At 35.7% G+C, this 8146-nt stretch overlaps 1 pseudogene; it reads left to right on the plus strand.

The window, feature by feature from the left end:
• The first annotated feature begins 5346 nt into the window (after positions 1 to 5346).
• LOC142841268 (dynein light chain 1, cytoplasmic pseudogene) lies at positions 5347 to 5756 on the plus strand (annotated as a pseudogene).
• Positions 5757 to 8146: the final 2390 nt, after the last annotated feature.

An 8146-nucleotide genomic window follows, 5' to 3' on the forward strand; every position in this document is an offset into this window, starting at 1 on the left:
AGACTATTATTCCTCTGCTTATATCACTTGTTTTTCATATTGCAGTAAAATTTCCATAGATTGTAAATATTAATTTGTTTTACTAACATAACGTTCCAAACTAAAATTAGGAGGCATTTGTTATTTCACTTTTGAAGACAACATTGCCTAAATTCTCAAAATAGAAGATGTAACCAAGATTTTTCAAATACCTAAATAACTGCATATCTGCTTTGAATGTTAGGCTTTTATTTTGCCTTAAGCAAGCCCATTCTGGGAATTAATGATATTTATGAAGCAGCTTGTTTTTGTCAGAGAAAATATTATCTCTTAAAGGACCAAGAATGAGATGTAGTGAGAATGTTTTACAGAAGCACTTAAAACAGCATTAAATGGATAAAAGATTTTGTATTATTAGCCTATTCTAAAGAGGTCTAAGGAGGGAGTTCTAGATCAGCCAGGGCTACACGGAGAAACCCTGTTTTGAAAAACAAACAGAAGCAAAAAAAAAAAAAAACAAAAACAAAAAAGCTTCTGTATCTCTAACTGAATGAGAGCATAACACAGTGTGATTACCACTTTGGGCCAGGATTTAACAATGAAGATCATGAGTTCCGTACAAATAAGAACTAACTAAAATCAAACTAACTTATAAAACTCTCAGTTGAGTTATGAGTATCATGAAACACAAATTTTTAATCCTCATATTGGAGAAATAGAGACAGGATGATCTCTATAAGTTTGTTGCCAGCTTGATCTACATAGAGAGTTCTAAGAGAGCCAGGGCTATATAGAAAAACAATATGTAAAATAAAAAATACAAATACAAAAGAAACCCTTTCAATTATTTTTACCTCTGGCTAAAACTATATCACTAGTGGTATTTGACATGTAAATCCACAGTCTATATGCAACTGTCAAAAAATATCTATAATATTTAATAACTGTATTGACACTGAACTTTTTTGCCATATTATCCTGAGGGTCATATAAGCTAGATTTACTTAGACTTTGCAAGATGTGCAGTTGTAATTGTTATGAGAAGTAACATGTTTAAAATATTTATTCTAATCGAGGCTGAAAATTAGACTTATATGTACAAAATCAAAGATGAGTCCATATTTATAGTGTTAGGAACCTGTTACACACAAACATATTTAAAACAATCCTTCGTGTCACTTTATATTCTTAAAATGCATATAGTTTATTGTAAATGATGCTATATGATCCGCTTCAAACATCTGAACACTAAACACATACTGTAACAGATAGATATATAAAAGTATTTGTTTAAACAGCATCTACTCTTACAATTTTCTTCTTCTGAAGACATATTCGTATTTTTCAAGGATCTATTTAAAGTGGTGGATTTTCCTGAAGGATTAGAATGCTTTTTCCCAATATTCCTGATGCCTTAGGTCCAATCTCCAGCACCAGTGGTAGAGCTCAGTGGTAGAGTGCTTACTTTTCATATTCAAGGCTATGTGTTCAATCTCCAGCACTCACTCAGGAAAGAAAAAAAAAACTATCAGTTACTCTTTGCACCTTTGAGAATATACCATTTGTAAGCTCTTTTGTAATTAATCATAGACTTATGACTTGCCTATGGCCAACAGTATAAAATCAGAAGTTATTAGGTAGAGTACAAGGAAATTACATTTCTTTTTTAATTTAATTTTATTTTTTTTAGTTGTTGCAAAAAAAATTTACCATTTCCCTCCCCCTCCTCGCACACATTGCCCCCTCCCCCCATTCCTTTCCCCCCTCTCCCCTTCCCCCCCACTCCATTCCCCCTCCCTCTAGAGAATGAAGAGCAGTCCAGATTCCCTGCCCTGCAGGAAGTTCAGGGTCCTCCCACTTCTATCCAGGACCAGGAAGGTAAGCATCCAAATAGGCTAGGCTCCCACAAAGCCAGTTCATGTATTAGGTTCGAAACCTAGTGCCATTGTCCTTGGCTTCTCATCAGCCTTCATTGTCCTCCACGTTCAGAAAATCCGGTTTCATCCAATGCTTATTCAGTCCCAGTCCCGCTGGCCTTGGTGAGCTCCCAATAGATCAGTTCCACTGTCACAGTGGGTGGGTGCACCCCTCGTGGTCCTGACTTCCTTGCTCATATTCTCCCTCCTTCTGCTCCTCATTGGCCAAAAGACACTTAAGGTCATGCTCATCCTCTTGGTGATCAGGGAAATGCAAATTAAAACAAATTTGAGATACCATCTTACACCTGTCAGAATGGCTAAAATCAAAAACACCAATGATAGCCTTTGCTGGAGAGGTTGTGGAGTAAGGGGCACACTCATCCATTGCTGGTGGGAATGCAAACTTGTGCAACCACTTTGGAAATCAGTGTGGCGATTTCTTAGGAAATTCGGGATCAACCAACCCCAAGATCCAGTAATACCACTCTTGGGAATATACCCAAGAGATGCCCTATCTTATGACAAAAGCATTTGTTCAACTGTGTTCATAGCAACATTATTTGTAATAGCCAGAACCTGGGAAACAACCTAGATGCCCTTCAATGGAAGAATGGATGAAGAAAGTATGGAATATATACATATTAGAGTACTACTCAGCGGTAAAAAACAATGACTTCGCGAATTTTGCATGCAAATAGATGGAAATAGAAAACACTATACTGAGTGAGGTATCCCAGTCCCAAAAAGATTAACATGGGATGTTTTCACTCATAATTGGTTTCTAGCCATAAATAAAGGACATTGAGCATATAATTTGTGATCCTAGAGAAGCTAAATAAGAAGGTGAACCCAAAGAAAAACATATAGTCATCCGCCTGGATATGGGAAGTAGACAAGATTCCAGGGCAAAACCTGGGAACTTGGGGATGAGGTGGCATGGGGCTAAGGGTGAATGGGGTGAGAAACATGAGAAGGGGAGAATGGAGGGGGGCTTGGGTGAATGGGATGGTTGGGATAAAGGAAGGGTGGACACGGGAGCAGAGAAATATATATCCTAATTAAGGGAGCCATCTTAGGGTTGGCAAGAGACTGGCCTCTAGAGGGGCTCTCAGGTGTCCTGGGAGATGTCCCCAGCTAATACCTTGAGTAACTGAGGAGAGGGAACCTGAAAATGACCCTATCCTATAGCCATACTGATGAATATCTTGCATATCACCTTAGAATCCTCATCTGGCAATGGATCGAGATAGAGACAGAGACCCAAATTGGAGCACAGGAAATTACTTTTCTTGCAAGAGATATAAGACTCAGGTACTTTTATGGTCATTTAAATGAGAAAAATCCCCCATAGACTTGGACATCTGATGATTTCTTTCCAAGTACTAGTGATGTTTGGGGAAGTGCAAAAAATTTATCCTTGATGGAAGAAGTATCTAACTGGGAGCAGTGGTTTAGATTCAAAGAAATTATTTTCAGGCCCTTGAGGAAGACATCCATGGGTTTCAGAAGGTACACATACATCTCGAAGGAAAAGAGGAAGTATTCAGCATCCTGTGACCTTTAGGTAAATATTTTAAGAAAGGAAAGTCTGTAACATTTCTTCTGATTTTCATGAGTTGTTCTTGGTCAGGATGTTTTGTTATGATAAGTACCTAATACAGCATTTGAATTTTCCCTTAATTTTTTTTATTATATTATGTACTAAGTTCTTGAAAGTAGTATAGCCATCACTGTAAATGACAAGATTAAACTTGTATATCTTGCTCTCTTTTGCCCCAGAAGACCCAATCCCTCAGACTTTTCACTAGCATTGAAAGGAATCACTAGCTTCAGTCTCCTCCTCACCCCTCCATTTCTTCTGTGGTTCTTACAGGCCATACCCCTCTGCCTTCCTATCGATAGCCATCTACATCTCAGACTCCAACACCATCAGGCATTCCCTGTTAAGACACCAGCTGAAAAGTCCAGCAAAGAATAGCAGTCACACTCTTCAAAAAAATCCAGAAATAAAACAGAAAGTAAAGAGCAAAACATCCACCCAACAAAGACAAATCAAGAAACCAGTACTTAGATCTATGATCATCCCAAACCCAGATTCCTAGACACAAGCATAAAAACATGATCAATAATAGTCAAGGCAATATGCCTCAGCTAGAGCGCAGATATTCTACCACAGCAGGCCAGGAATATTTTAACATAGCTGAAGCATAAGAAAAGAAAGCCTTAAAACTAACTATATGAAGATGAGACAGATCTTTAAAGACAAAACGAATAAAGCTCTCAAAGAAAGTCAGGAAAACAAAAACACACAACTGTAAGAAAATAATAAATCTCTTAAATACAGCCAAGCAAAAACAAATAAACAGTTGGAGGAAATGGATAAAACTGTTCAAGACCTGAAAATGAAAATAGAATCAATAAAGAAAACACAAATTAAGGAAGTTCTGGAAATGAAAGATAGAAATTTGAATAGGAACTAAATAGGCAAGCTTCAACAAAAGAATATAAGAGATGTAAGAAAAAACTCAGACACTGAAGATACAATAGCAGAAAATTATACATGAATCCAAGAAAATTATAAATCTGAAAAATTCTCAACATAGAACTTTCAGGAAATCTAGGACACAAGCAAGCCTAAAAATAGTAGGAATACAGGAAGAAAAAATACTAAATCAAAGGCCCAGAAAATATTTTCAAACAAATCATAAAAGAGAATTTACCTAAACTAAAGAAGTATATGCCTATAAAGGTAAAAGAAGTCTGTGGAACACGAAAGAGATTGTACCAGAAAAGAAAAGTTCCATCACCACATAATAATTTAAACAATAAACATACAGAACAAAGAAAATATTAAAAACCAGAAAGGGAAAATATCTGAGAAACATATAAAGGAAGACCTATTTGAATTACACATGATTTTTCTAGTGATACTCTGAAAAACAGAAGGGCCTGGATAGCTGTCTTTTAGATCCCATGACATGACAGATGCAAGCCCAGACTAATATACCTAACATAGTTTTCAATCCCCATAGATGAAAAAAAAAACAAAAACAAGATAGTTCATGTCAAAGTTAAATTTAAACAATTTCTATCCACAAATGCAAACTTATATAAGGGACTAGAAGAAAAGCTCCAATGCAAAGAAGTTACCTACACAATTGAAAACACAGGGAAATAATAATCTCACACCAGCAAAAACAAAAAAGGGACACACACATACACACTCACACCCCACAACCACTACTACCAACAGTAGAAGCAAAATAATAGGATGCAACAATCATTGTTAATTTATATACCTCAATATCAGTGGTCTGAGTTTCCCAATAAAAACACTAAAGATGCGCCATGGCTTCGGTAGCAACCGGCTCTTCTTTGCTGCCTGAGCGGCGCTAGCACCTTCCTCAGGAGCTCACAGCAGCCAACTGGCCCCTGTGTCATGGCAACCATGTGCAAAGGGAAGGCGGTGATCAAAAATGGAGACATGTCAGAAGAGATGCAACAGGACTCGGTGGAGTGCGCTACTCAGGCATTGGAGTACAACATAGAAAAGGATATTGCCGCCCATATCAAGAAGGAATTTGACAGGAAGTACAACCCCACCAGGCACTGCACTGTGGGGCGGAACTTCGGTAGTTATGTGACACATGAAACCAAACACTTCCTCTACTTCTACCTGGGTCAGGTGGCCATTCTTCTGTTCAAATCTGGTTAAAAGCAGGGACCGTGCCAAACACCCAGTGATCCATCCAAAAACAAGGACTGCATCCTAAATTCCAAATACCAGAGACTGACTCTTTAGCTTTGCTAAGAGAACACCTCGTTTGAAGCTGTTGTGTTTTGTGAGGAGCATCATCCTCTGTAAGAGTTTGTGGTTATAAAATAATTAGTAAAAAAAAAAAAGACAAACTAAAAGAATTACTAAAAACAGATTTCAGTCATTCTGCTGCATCTAATAAATATATTTCAGTATCAAAGATAAATATTATTTGATGATAAAACAATATTGAAAATGATATTCCAAAGAAATGGAACTAAGAAGCAAGATGGTATAGACATTTTAATATCAAAAAATATAATTCAAACCAAAACTAATCAAAAAAGATAGAGAAGGAAACTTCATACTCATTAAAGGAAAAGTCCACCCAGATGACATTTTAATTATCAACTTTATGGCTCAAAGTCATGGACACCCAAGTTTTTAAAATAAACACTATTATAACTTAACTGACTTCCACACTAATAATGAGAGACTTCAGTACTCCACTCTCACCATTGAACAGGTCATCCAGACAAAAGCTGGATAGAGAAATACCAAAGTTAACAGTTTCTAAACCAAATGCACACAACAGATATTTAAAGAAATTTCAAACTAGCACAAAACATGAATTATCTTCTCAGAAACTCATGAACTTTCTCCAAAATTGACCACATACAAATACATAAAGGAAATCTTAATAGATGCAATAAAATTGAAATAGCTCCCCATGCTCACCATGGATTAAATCTGGATATCAACAACAACAGAAACAATGCATGTTTATAAACTCAGGGACACTGTTCAATTCTTTAGTGAATGTAAAGTAGTTCAAGACAGAAGTAAGAAAATCAAAACTTTCTAGACTTGATTGAAAATGAGTGCAAAGCATACCAAAATTTATAGGACATAATGAAAGTCGTGCAAAAGCAAAGTTCATAGCATGAAGTACCTATATAAATTAATTGAAGAGATCTCACACTAGCAACTTAACAACTTAACAGCACATATGAAAGTTATATCACAAAAGAAGTTAGAAAACCCAAGAATTTTAGATGGCAGGACATAATAAATGTGAGTGATGAAATTATTAATAGAAAGAAAGTGAAAAATACAAAAATCAATAAAACAAAAAATAATTATTCAAGATAATCAAAAATATAGACATAAGCTCATCAAAGCTAAAAAATTGAGAGTAACTATCCAAAATAACAAAATCAGAAAAGAAAAAAGACATAATAACAGGTTACAAAGAAACCCAGAAAATCATAAAAAATAAGTTAAAAATATATACTGATGTGGTATTCTCTTCTATGTGCTGTGAATATGTTTGATTACCATTGGTTAATATGGAAACTGCTTTGGCCTATGCCAAGGCAGAATATAGCCAAGCTGGAAGAGATCTAGTGAAAGAATAGGCAGAGAAAGAAAGACACCATGTAGCTGCCAAAGGGGACAGATGCCACAATCATACCAGTAGGCCACAGCCTTATGGTGATATGCAGATTAATAGAAATGGTTATTTTAAGATGTAAGAGCTAGGTAGGAATACACCTATGCTACTGGCCAAACAGTGTTATAATTAATATAATTCTTGTGTGATTATTCGGGTCTGTGTGTCCAGGAAACAAATGAGCAGTCAAAATATTAAAAAAAAAATAAATAACTTTTTCAAAAGGTAGCACTTACCAAACTAAACCAAGATCAGATAAACAATTTAAATCAACCTATGACCCATAGTGAAATAGAAGCAGTAATTAAAAGCATTTAAAGTCTCCCAAATAATAGCAACAAAATAAAGTCCCAGGGCCAGATGATTTTAGCACAGAAATCTACCAAACTCTCAGGGAAGAGATAGAACCAATACTACTTAAATTATTCCACAAAGGGAAAAGAGAAAAAATATTGACCAATTCATTTTTTGAGACCATAGTTACCCTAATAACCAAATAACAAAAAGACTCAACAAAGAAGGATAAATGCAGAAGGTAGTTTCTGTACAGCCTGGTCCCATAATCATTCAGTAGAAAAGAAACACACAGAGGCTTATATTAATTATAAACTATTTGATTTAATAGCTCTGGCTTATTATTAATTAGCTCGCACATCTTAAATTAACCCATAATTCTTATCTATGTTTAGCTACATGGTTTGGTTCATTTTCTCGGCTTGGTTCCTTTTCTCATTAAGGCATTCTCATCTTGCTTGCTCTACATTTGTCTGGTGACTGTATCTACTGGTCAATCAGCATTTTATTAAACTAGTTTGAGTGAAAAAATTTTACAGAAACTAAGAGTATTATCTCCCAGAATTCTCCTTTTTTTTCTTTCCAAAACAAGAACCCTAAATCTCCTTTGTTTATTTTTTTCCTGATCATTACACATAATAACTTGTAACCAAAATGTTAAAGAAAGAGAAACATCAATAATCATTTTTTTGGGGGGGAGGAATGTGAGCCTAGATTTCTAGGCTACTTCTTGCTGATTTGGGG

Source organism: Microtus pennsylvanicus, chromosome X (assembly GCF_037038515.1).
Source record: "Microtus pennsylvanicus isolate mMicPen1 chromosome X, mMicPen1.hap1, whole genome shotgun sequence".
Lineage (NCBI taxonomy): Eukaryota > Metazoa > Chordata > Mammalia > Rodentia > Cricetidae > Microtus > Microtus pennsylvanicus.